This window comes from Phyllostomus hastatus, unplaced genomic scaffold (assembly GCF_019186645.2).
Source record: "Phyllostomus hastatus isolate PE091 unplaced genomic scaffold, TTU_PhHast_1.1 phas_contig_86, whole genome shotgun sequence".
In the NCBI taxonomy this organism is placed as follows: domain Eukaryota; kingdom Metazoa; phylum Chordata; class Mammalia; order Chiroptera; family Phyllostomidae; genus Phyllostomus; species Phyllostomus hastatus.
Window position 1 is genome coordinate 69,837,847 of NW_025333977.1, and position 13,185 is coordinate 69,851,031.

The 13,185-nt window shown below is 36.2% G+C and overlaps 1 non-coding gene across 1 annotated transcript; it reads right to left on the bottom strand.

Annotated features, from left to right (window-relative positions):
• Nucleotides 1–467: 467 nt before the first annotated feature.
• Nucleotides 468–574, bottom strand: LOC123827573. Its single transcript, XR_006787237.1, has one exon. It is a non-coding gene; the product is annotated as a U6 spliceosomal RNA (small nuclear RNA).
• Between the last annotated feature and the right edge of the window lie 12,611 nt (nt 575–13,185).

Below are 13,185 nucleotides of genomic sequence, written 5' to 3' on the forward strand. Positions count from 1 at the left end.
TAAAAAATATTTTTATTTTCACTTTTTAGTTTTCCATTACAGTTTACATTCAATATTATTTTGTATTAGTTTCAACTATACATCACAGTGGTTAGATAATCATATACTTTACAAACTGGTTCCCCCAATATTTCAAGTACCCAACTGGCACTGTACATAATTATTACAATATTATTGACTGTATTCCCCATTCTGTACTTTATATCTCTGTGACTATTTTGTGACTTCCAATTTGTACCTCTTAATCCCTTCACCTTTTTCACTCAGCTTCCCTCCAGCTGCCCCTCCCCCTCCAGCTCTGGTAATCATCAGTCTGATCTGTATCTATGAATCTGTTTCTATTATTTTGTTTGTTCATTTATTTTGCTCTTAAGATTTCACATATAAATAAAATTACATGCTGTTTGTCTTTCTCTGTCTGACTTATTTCACTTACCACAATACCCTGTAGATCCATCTATGTGGTCAGAAATATGGAATGCTTCACAAATTTGCATGTCATCTTTGAGTAGGGGCCATGCTCATCTTCTCTGTATCACACTAATTTTTGTATATGTGCTGATGGAGCTAGCACATTAAGAAGAAATTCTTAATTAAGATCAGTCCATACCAAAATTTCACAGATTCAAAAAGGCTTCATTGGCTTACTCCATTGGGCATTACTACTGAATTGGAATAACATTCTAATGAACAAACTAAACTAACAAGGAAAGTGGGGACAGACTCAGAGGTGGAGAACAGGATGATAGCTAAGGGTGCAGGAAGGTTAGGTGCTGGAAGGATTGAGCAAAAAGGAAAGAGGACTCATGGACATAGATGACAATGTGGTGATTGCCTGGGGGAGGAGGATATAAAGGGGGCTAAGTGGTAATGGAAAAATACAATGAAGATTAAATTTAAAGAATTATGTTAGGATAGGCTAAGTTATGCTTGGTAACAGACAACTCCAACATTTTGGAGGTTTAAGACATTTGCTCAAATTACCTGTTCATTGTAGGTTGGCTTCTTCAGGATAGGGCTGGGGAGATCTGTTCATTGTCTTATGCCAGGAAACAAGCATATAGCCTCATATAGAAGAGGCTATATGTCCATGTGGCCAGATTGTCAAGACAAGAAAAAAGGAGGCCCCTGACTGTTGTGGTTCAGTGGATTGAGCCCCGGCATGCAAACCAAAAGGGTCGCTGGTTCGATTCCCAGTCAGGGCATATGCCTGGGTTGCGGGCCAGGTCCCCAGCAGGGGTCTCATGAGAAGCCACCACACACTGATGTTTCTCTCCCTCTCTTTCTCCCTCCCTTCTCCTCTGTCTAAAAATAAATGAATAAAATCTTTAAAAAATAAAGAAAGAAAAAATGATGAAAAAAGAAGGAAGGGGAGCACAAGAAAAAGTGGATCACATACAGATGTTTATAGCTTTCTTTTGGAAGTGACACACATCACATCTGTTCACATGTCATTGGTGAAAACATTTAGATGGCCACACCTAACTTCAAGGGCAAGACAGTATATGCCTAAAAATTTTTCAGAACTAAAAATGGTGAACATCAATGACTACCACGCAGGATTCTTTATTCATGCTAGTCGACTTAAACCCAGTAAATGCTGAAGTATATCTTTTAAGGAGTTCATTCATCAAGCGCTTGTGTCTCACAGAGCCATCTAGACTTTGGCCTGTACTCCTTTGTTTCTTCATAGGCATGAAAAGAAGCTTAGATACAGCATCAAAATTTAAAGGAGCAGGTGGTTAGACAGCACTCAGAGTAACTCTCTTGTGGGGGCATAATAAGAAGAGGCCAGGGAATAAGCAAGTCAAGAGGACAACTGTGGTATAGTTTATTTTATTAAGCATTTATTTTTTTATTATAATTTTTCCATTACCACTTAGTCTCCTAATACCCCCTCCCCCACTGCTATCCATGAGTCCTTTTTGAAAAGGACAGGATTTGAAATCAGAAGACAGTTTTAAGCTCTAACTGGCTCTGCTGGCTAAGTAATTGTGTATCCATTGTTTACCTTGTAGGATCCTTAGATTCTCCACCTGGAAGATGTTGTAAATAATCAAATGTATATTTATGCAAATACTTTGTGACTTATAACCACTATGTAACTATCATAGAGTAGAAGAATACACTATTCTGAGCTTTGGGCATATCTGAACTGTATCTAGATTTTAATGAATCCCTGATTCTGTCTCAGAGAACAGAACTAGCATTTGGTATGTCACCAAACCATATCAATTTTACATGTCAGCAACTCTAATTTTAAATCTATAAAACCTAAAATAATAAAGAAAATAGAGAATTATTTTATACCACGATACCTAAAGGCCATATCAGTTGCCAGCACTTACCAGAGAAAACAGTTGAATAATGAGTAAAGTAATAAAAGAGAAAACAAATTCTGTACAGGAAATGAACAGGACAGAAGATGAAGTGTCATTGGAGGAAGGCAAAGTGAAACATAGTGAAACCAAAATGTAAGTTGCTGTATCTTTACATCTGATGTTATTACATTATAAACCTATACATTATTAAGTGCAAACTCCCTTCTGTATTATATTACTCAAGTTTGAATATGTAGGGCTATTTGCACATATTGAGGATTTACTTATTACAAATTGGTCCTGGATTTTTTTTGTCATAATTAAAGCTTAAAGTTTTCTTTCCTTCTTTGCCTCTCTCTGTCTCTCTATTTCTATTATACTTATTAATTATAGCTTCTAAGTTTCAAGTAGAATACTGGTATTAGGGATATCAATGTATTTAGAATGTTTTCCCTGCCATAGAAGGATGCAAAAGCAAGAGATGGTAATGAGATGATGTTGTAATATGTGTAGAGCTAAAATGCTATAAGAGCAAGAAAAAGAAATTATGTAACTATGTTTAGAGGGGTCAGGGAAGGAATCACAGAGAAGGTGACATTTGATTTGGGTTCACTTTCTAAGGAGAAAGGTGTAGAAAGAAATTCTAAGTAGAAGAAACAACATTATACATCTTGAATTTCAATTAATTTAAAGTCTCTGAAATGCAAGACTTTTGTGGAGAGGTGAGATTCCAAAGATAGGCAAGGATCCTGACCATGATGGTCTTTGTGGGCCATGGCCAAGAATTTTATGGTGCATTCCAAGTGGACTTTAAATAGGCTGAAAAAGGGGCTAACATTTGTTTTTAATGACATGTTCATTTTATAATATTACAAATACAAAAATACTGATTCTCAAATTTATGAATTTGTGAATTACTATATTAATCTATGTATTTATATCTAAAATTAACTCTCTACTTTGGCTCATCTATGTGATCAAGATTACCTTCATAATGTAGCAAATGCCTTGTTCCGACCTTCAAGTCATTTCATAAAAGTACCAGTCTCTATTAGGGAACCTTAGTTCACATGTCCACATACTCAGTATTTTAACTCCAAAGCATTTTAGCGTGATTCACTTCTTGGAGTTGTGCTTGACTTTCGTGTAATCGCCATAAACACACAGACACAGGGAATGTCCTTGAAATTTTTCCATTGTATAAACCAGTGCTGAAAGCCCTCAAAAATGAATGAAGCTGGCACGCAATTTCTTTCACTTTCCAATGCCACCTCAGTGTTGCCAACAACCCTAAGTGCTGAACAAGCAAAATTTTGGTAGTCAAAGGGCCAAAGGGTCTATGGTTTTAACTTTTCAGAGTGAGTTCAATTTGTCGCATGTTATGACAATAAATACCTTTGGAAAAAAAGCAAGCATAAACTAATGACCATGATTCAGAGTGCAAGTGCATTAACAAACTGGAAACATTTTGGTCATTGTTTCTGGATGCTTTAAAAGAAAACTCCATAATACATGCTCTCTTTTCTGTAACTTTAACCTTTATGCAGACTTCATAGACTAATATGCTTATAGTACATAGTATTTAAATTTAATATAAGCTATAGTAATGAGGAATTTTGTTTGTGTATGCAAACCAATCCTAATCAAGATTAATGAACTATATGACTAAAACTGTAAAATACATTTTTTGTCATTAAAAAGTGGATAAGACCAATAAGCTATGTAATACCTTCTAAGTAAGATTATGATGTCTCTGAGACATTGGATTAGGTCCTGTAGGAGGGTAAATGAAAAGTAAAAGTTGAAAAATGGTCATTAGATTTAGTGAGTAGAGAAGGAACACATAAGAATGAAGTTTTAGTTGAGTATAGATAGGCAGGTGGCAGACAAAACTTCTATAGAATGATGAGAAAAAGATTAAGCTAATTTTCCTTATCTCTGTAAGCCTTTGTTTACTTCACCTGTATCTTGTTCAAGTTAAACCCTGAACTTGTTCAAGTTCACCCCCACTTCCACTCTCTTGTAACTAGCTACCTAGCCTTGGAGAAAGAAGAGAAAGAGCATAGGATGTGGGGATAACTAAGGTGAGCTAATTTTTTTTTTATCTTGAAGACATTTGCTAGATCCTAAGAATTTTTCCCTGTGGGAAATGTAACTGATTCAGGACTGGGCCTGCAGATTGAGTTTCATTTAGGCACTGAGCCACTTCCAGGGAGAAAGTGAAACAAGCAATGTGGTTTTAGCAGTCATAGGAGGCTGTAGAGACAAACCAAAAGCTTTCTAAGGGCTCTTCAAATGCAAAGCTAAATTACCACATGTGAATGAGACATTGGCTCAGTTCTACAAGTCTGCAGCAGCACTGGAGAAAGATAGGGAAGGAAGTCTGAAAGCTTCAAAAAGACAAAGTGAAATAAAAGATATACCAGAGGGAATAAGCCAGTTAGTTTTTCAATCAAGATATTTGCCAGGTTACTATGATGCTTCGAGTGGGAGGCTGAAGACCGGCCTGGAAATTTATGAACAAAAGAGGTAGAAATCCTGAAGTGGTTCAGGTTTGAGGAGAAAGAGACCAACTTGGCTGTCAATCAAAAAGCTTGAAATAACCCTTCTCAAGGAAGAGGACTGAAACATATGTAGACTGAGACCATACCATCCATCTCTTACTCAGATCAATTTCTGTTTGGCTAGAATAATCAGCTTCTTACTTGAATTGCATTATAAAGGAAAGGAGGAATCTTCTCTGGTGAAAGAAAACATCATTCATTCAGATCCTTGTTTTTTATGTGCAGTGTCAGACACAATCAAATATTACGATACATGCAAAAAAGACATGAAAAATATGGATACTCAAGAGGAAAAGAATGAAAAAAATAGGAGATCTAGATATCAGAGTTATAAACCAAAGTATTTGAAACAACTATGATTAATATATTAATTAGAGAAGAGGATGAAAAGAATAGAAAAATTATGGAAAATATATTTAGAGAATTCTGAAAAAATGAACATAGTGACAATCTAAAAGAGAAAAAATGCAATGTTTAAAATTAAGAACTCAACAGGTAGATTATAAGAGCAGATTGGAGAGATATGTAAGATAAGTTAATTGAAAGAGAAGTCAATACAAATATAGAAAATTAAGCATATAAAGATAATTAGAATAAAAAGTGAATGGAGATATATAGGATGATCCAAAGATCTAACATAGATATAATCAGGAGTCACAGAACAGAATTTTCCATGACATGTTACATGCCAAGAACCTGCATCAAAATCTTGGACAGTTTTTGGAATCCTGAGATTAGCTTCTAGTTCTTATATTGTCAGTCACTGATCTTTGTTGATTGCAGCCCATACACATTCAGCATTCTCAGGTGTTCTGCTTGTTGCAGGCCTTCCAGAATGTGGATCACTTTCAATAGATTCTTGACCATCTTTAAAGCATTTTTGCCACACTTTTGTGCTGCACTCATTGCATCATCCCTGAAAGCCTTCTGAATCATCCAAATAGTTTCTGCAAAGGAATGTTCAAGCTTAATGCAAAGTTTGATGCAGATTCGTTGTTCTACTTGCTCAATCATTTTGAATATGATGGCTACACAGTACACATGCTCACTCAATGGTGTCTACTGCCCCCTCTGACTAGTACAGTGAAGTTGTCATTGTTTACACATGTGCATTCTAGTCTACCCTCCTTGGCTGCCAGGTTACATTAATGTCACACAAACTGTTCTTGTTATATTTACAATGGCTGGACTTTTTGTGGGTAAACTTTGTATAACATGTTAAAAATTGTATTCCTGCATCTAATGCAAGTGCTTAGAGAGAAATTGTAGCAATAAAAATTTTGGCATGTTTTTATTGTAATTCAATTCAAAATTATTTCTAATTTCTACTTAATTTCCACAGTGGTCAGAGAATATTGTCTGTATATTGGAAGAAACTGAAAATCAGTTTATTCAAACTTAATTCAAGAAGCTACAGAAGAAAAAGCAAATCAAAACTAAAAAAATACATAAAAATAATAAGAGAAATATAAAAAATAAGGGGAATAAAAAAAGAAAAACCACAATCCTGATCCAAGATAGTGGCAGAGCAGGTAGAAGCTACACTCCCCTCCTTCCAGGACCCAACTGGAATTACAATTAAATTATAGAACAATCATCCTGAATAACCAACTGAAGACTAGCAGAAGAGAAGTCTTATAACCAAGGATTTACAAAAGAAGCCACATTGAGACTGCTCCAGACAGGTTGCTGAGGCCTAATCACAGATAGCATCTCACATTGGCCTACACCAGAGCTCCTCCCAAGAAATCAGAACCAATACACAGTATCCACCTTCAGACAACATCAGAACAGGATACAATGAACTTAGCAAGAAGCATGTTGAAGGTCAGACCTTGGTAGGTGGCAAACCCTGCTGAGAAGAATTCTGCTTCATGTGATCAGGGTTGAGTCCTGATAATCAATTACAACAGGAGGGCCCACATAACCCACACAGGGGACATTCCTGGAGCACCCAGTTCAGGTGATCAAGGGGACTGCACCTCTGGACCCCACAGGACACCTACTACATAAGGCCACCACACAAAGACTGGGAGTCATAGCAGATCTATCTAATACATAGAAACAAACACAAAGAAGGAGCCAAAATGGAGAGAAAGGAACAGGCCCCAAATGAAAGATGAGGAAAAATCTCCAAAGAAAAGTTAAATGAAATTGAGGCAAACCATTTATCAGATATACAGTTCATAGTAAGGGTTATGAGGATGCTCAACTCCATGAAAAAGGGCATAGAACATAAAAAATAACCAGGCAGAAATGAAGAATACAATACCTGAAATAAAAAATACACTGGAAGAAATAAATGGTAGGTTGGATGAAGCAGAGGATTAAATCAATGATTTTGAATACAACATAGAAAAAAACACCCAATTAGAGCAGCCAAAAAAAAAATTAAAAAATTAGGACAGTTAAGGTACCTTTTGGACAACAAGGAGCATAATAAGATGCACATCATAGGAATACCAGAAGGGGAAGAGAGCAAGTTTCAAGAACCTATTTGAAGAAATAATGACCAAACATTTCCCTAACCTGGTGAAGGAAAAAGACATGCAAGTTCAAGAAGAACATGGAGTCTCAAACACGATGAACCCAAAAAGGCCCATACCAAGACACATCATAGATAAAATGGCAAAAGTTAAAGACAAAGAGACTCTTAAAAACTGCAGGAGAAAGACAATTAGTTACCTGTAAGGGAGCTCTTGTAAGACTGTCAGCAGATTTCTCAACAGAAACATTTCAGGCCAGAAGGGATTGGCATTAAATAGTCAAAGTGATGAAAAGCAAGGACCTACAACCAAGGGTACTTTTCCAACAAAGGCTATCATTTAAAACTGAAGAAGAAATAAAAAGCTTCACATACAAGAAGAAAATAAAGGAGCTTGTTGTTACCAAGCCAATATTACAGGAAATGTTAAAGGGCCTACTTTAAGAAATAGAGGGGAAAAAAACCCAGAAGAACTTAATTAAAAGAATAAAATGGCAAGTATATACCCATCAATAATCACTTAAAATATAAATGGCTTAAGTGCTCCAATCAAAAGACATAGGGATGCCATGACTAGCATTGCTCAGTTGGTTCCACAAATTGAAAGGTCACTACTTCAAATCTCAGTCAGGGCACCTGCCTGGGTTGTGGGCCTGGTGACTGGTTGGGGCACATGTGAGAGGCAACATATCAGTGTTTCCTGAGGCATAGATGTTTCTCTCCCTTTATTTCTCCCTCCCTTCCCTCTCTCTAAAAATAAATAAATAAAATCTTTTAAAAAAGGCTTAGGGTAGTTGAATGGATAAGAAAACAAGACCCATATGCTGTCTACAGGAGACCCACCTCAGAATAAAAGAGACACACATCAAAAGTAAAGGGGTAGAGAAAGGTATTTCATGAAAATGCAGAGGAAAAAAAGCTGGGTTTGCAATACTTATATCTGATAAAATAGACTTGAAGCCAAAGGACATTACATAATATCAAAAGGATCAATTGAAAAATATTAAAATTAATAAAGTTGATAAATTTTTCATAAGATTGATCATAAAAAGAAACCACAATTTTTCAGAAACGAAAACATAGAGATCATGATACATCAAATTAGATATTATAAACACTTTACCCAGTGAATTTGATGATTTGGATGAGATGAGTTAAAAACTCTATTAAACATTTATGTACCCAACATAGGAGCACCTAAATATGGAAAGCAAATATTGATGGACACAAAGAGAGATCAACAGTAATGCAATGGTAGGGGATTTTAACACCCCATTGACATTAATGAATAGAACTTCCTGAAAAAAATCAACAAGGAAACAGCAGTCTTAAATGACACACTAGATCAGATGGACTTTATTGATATCTTCTTCAGAGCATTTTACCCAAAGGCAGCACAATATGCATTTTCTCAAGTGCATGTGGAACATTTTCTATGACTTCATGTTAGACATATTCTAGGGTAGACATCAATGGGAGAACATATTTACCGGCACATTGGATAAGGGGTTAATAGCCAAAATTTACAAAGAACTTATAAAACTCAACACACACACACACAAAAACAATCTAATTAAAATAGGCAAAGCTTCTGAATAAGATACCTATGCAAAGAGGATATACAGATGTCCAATAGACATATGAAAAAATGCTTAATGTCACTTATCATCACAGAAATATAAATTAAAACCATAATGAGATATTATCTCATGGTTGTCAGAATGGCTATCATCAATAAATCAACAAACAACAAGTGTTGGCCAGAATGTGAAGAAAAGGGAACTCTTGTGCACTGTTGTTGGGAATGCAGATTGGTGCAGCCACTTTGGAAAACAGTACAGAGTTACCTCAAAAAATTAAAAATGGAACTGCTTTATGACCCAGTGATTCCACTTCTGGGAATATATATGAAGAAACCTGAAACACTAATTGAAAAGAATATATGGACCCCTATGTTCATTGCAGTGTTATTTACAATAGCCAAAATTTGGAAACAGTCCAAGTATCTATTAGTAGATGAGTGGATCAAAAGACTCTGGTACATTTACATAATGGAATACTACTCACCCATAAAAAGGAAATCTTACCCTTTGCAACAGCATGGACAGACTTAGAGAACATTATGTTAAGTGAAAGAAGCCAGTCAGAGAAATACAAATACCATATTTGAAATCTAATGAACAAATTGAACAAACAATATAGAGACAGACTCATAGGGAGCAGGCTGATGGCTGTTGGGGGCAGGGTTGGGAGATTGGGAGTTGGAGGATTGAGCAAAAGAGAAAAAGAGAAAAAAATTCATGGCTTTGGACAACAGTGTGGTAATTGCCAGGGGGGGAGGGAAAGTGGGAGAGGTGGATGAGGGTATGTGGGGGATAAATGGTGATAAAAGAAGACCTGACTTGATATAGTGAACACACAATACAGTGTACAGGTGAAGTGTTGTGGGATGATGCACCTGAAACTTGTTAACCAACATCATTCCAAAAAATTCAATAAAAAGGGAAATAAAGCCCAAATAGTTCCAAAAGGAAAGAAAAGAAAAACAAAGTTATGGGTTGGTGCTTTGATAAAATTAATAAAGTTGATAAATTTTTCATAAGATTGATCAAAAAAAGAAACCACCATTTTTCAGAAGCGAAAACATAGAGATCATAATATAATACACTAAATTAGATGATACTATGAATGCTTTATCCAGTAAATTTAATGCTTTGGGTGAGATGAGTTAATAACTCAAAACCCAACTTATTAAATTTGCCATAAAAATAAATAGAAAATTTAAATTATCTTTTTAGACATACATTTAAATTTTCTATTTGTTAACCTAATCAACAAAACAAACAAACTAGCAAAATAGAACCAGAGACATGCAAATAAAGAACAAACTCAGAGTAATCAGAGGTGGGGAGGAGACAGGGAGGTAATGGGGGAAGAAGGGGAAGGGTTGTCAAGGAACACGTATACAGGACCCATGGACGAAGACAATGGGTTGGGAGGAGGATTGAATGTGGGAGGTGGGGTGGGTAGGGTAAAGGAGAGTAATGGGGGAAAATGGGGACAACTGTAATTGCACAACAATAAAAAATAAAATAAAAACAAGATCAGATATACAATATATATATTTATATATATATTTTTATAGTTTAATTTTTTTATTGTTGTTCAGTTACAGGTGTCCCACCTAACTCTGAGTTGCTCTCCCCTGCTTCGCCTGCCTGCCCTTGCTCCCACAGTCAAAGTCATAATCAAAGTCCTAGGCCAATATAGTTTCACTGGTGAATTTCTTAAGACACATATGAAAGACACAACAGCAATACTATACTTTTTTTTTCCAGAGAACAGAAAAAGAGGGTACATGTCATTTTAAGAGACATCATAACATAGACTATAAAATTGAGAAAGGCATAACAATAAAAGGAAATTAAAAACCAGGTTTTTAAATTAACACTGATGCAAAATTAAGAAAATATTAACAAAGTCAACTCATCAATACATAAAAGGGATGCTGTGTCACCACCATGTTCATTGATGGAGGAAGCAATATTGTTATGGTATTAATTCTGCTCAAATAAGTCTACAATCCTAACTGAAAATACCAGGGTAATTTGTGTTAAATGAAAATTAGAAGTGCAAGGAATCACAAATATCCTAAGAATACTTGGAGAAGAACATATCTGGAGGACTTTACTAGATATCAAGATACATTATGAAATTAGAGTAACAAGACAGTGCTGCTTTGCTAGTAGGAAAGACAAACTACCCACTGGTACAGAATAGAGTCCCGAATTAGACTCATATATATGGTCACTTGACTTATGATAAAAAGCATGAAACGTGTGCAGCAAAGAATGTTTTTTCAATAAATGGTGCTGAGTCTATTGCATATCCATATGAAAAACAATATGCTTGACCCTTAACTCATATTCTATAGAAGATAATCAAATTCTGATGGATTATAAACTTAAATATAAAAGGCAAACAATAAAGCTTTTAGAGGAAAAAGTAAGGTGATCATTAGCATAGACTTTTAAATGGTACAAAAAATAACTTTTATTTAAAAAATGATAATTTCATTTATATCAAAATCAAGAGCCTGTTTAAGAACCACACAGTACTTTTATCCAGAATACAAAAAGAACTGAAGAAATCAGCAAGAAAAATGCAGATACATCAACACTAAATAAACAAGGCTTGAGTAGACCATTTAAAATAGAAAATATTCAAATATCCAATAAACTCACAAGAACTTTGAATCTTATTAGTCATCAGGGAAGTGGAAACTAGGAACCACCACGTGACAATACTACACATCTACTAGAACATCTGAAGCAGAAGGATGGAGAAGACTAAGCACTCGTGAGCATGTGAAGCAATAGGAGTTGCTGTGAGGCACTGATGGTGGTAGCCCAAATTTGTACAAGCACATTGGAAAACAGCTTGGCACTATATACCAGGCCATATCATGGCTAGGAATATAACCAACAAAAATACATACATAGCTTGCCCTGGCCAAGTGGCTCAGTTGGTTAGAATGTCGTCTTGGGCACCAAAATGTTGTGGGTTTGGTTACTGGTCAGGGCACACCTCTTGGTTGTAGGTTCAACCCCCAGTGGGGACACATACAGGCGGCAACCAATCAATGTTTCTCTCTCTCTTTTTCTGTCTCTCTGAAATAAATAAACATATCCTTGGGTGATGATTTTCTAAAAAGGAAAAAGATACTGTACATAGTTTTATCGAAAGCCATGTACCAGATGATCTTAGGAACACTTCATAACAGCAAACACCTAAAACGCGAGTGCCTGACTGGAGTAGACTGGGTTAGTAAATTGTGGTGTCATCACATAACAGAATACTGTGTTGTACCACACCACTGACAAGTTTTCACCTCAGAACTTTGTTCAGAATTACCAAGTTGCGTCTAGAGGGTGTCTAATACTGTTGGAATATGTGTTTCACAAAGAAACAAGAGGCCCTGGTCTGGTAACTCCAGGGAGGGCATCATGCACCTCTTTGGAGAGAGGTTTGGCCTGTAAGAGACAATATTGCTGTCATTTGCCAATTCTACTTTATTAATTCCCATGTGGCTCACTGGTATCTGATCAGAGTTTGGCCTTGTGTCATCTGGGGACTTGGGTGGCACGTGTGACCGACCACAAGTAACCAGTCCCCATAGCCTCTTTAGTGGTGTTCAATGGTTTTGTACAATGGGATAGAATTAAAGTGTGTTTAGATCCTGAAACTCTTTGCGGGGGGGGGGGGTGCGGGATGGGGAGATAGGGCTGGAAACATACCCCTAAATGTTTGAAGACAGAAATCTAGTGTGAGGAGTCTTGCCTTAAAAATTTGTCACTCAGGCTGAAATTGCTATTTTGGTATGCTTTAATGTGGCATCTAACATACATTGAGGAAAAAAAAAGAAAAAGAGAGGGTGGGTTGGTTTTTATTCCATGACAATGAACTAAATACAAAGTCTTGATCATTAACTCCATTTGCAGTCAAACCAAGTTTTGTAGTGTCTTTTTAAGGACCAGGCAATTTTACCACCAAGTAAAATATTTCTCTTTTATCTGCATTACCATACTACTGACAAGCCTTCACCTTAGAACTCATCATTCAGAAATGTGTAGTTGCTTCCAGAGTGTGTCTAATACTGTTGGAACACATGTTTCGAAGGAAGCAAGAGGCCCAGTCCGGGTAATTCCATAGAGGGCACTGTGAACCTCCCTTGCGAAGGCTTTGGCCTGTGAGAGGCATTGTTCCTGTCATTTGCCAATTCAGCCTTTGTTATTCTCACATGGCTCACTAGTAT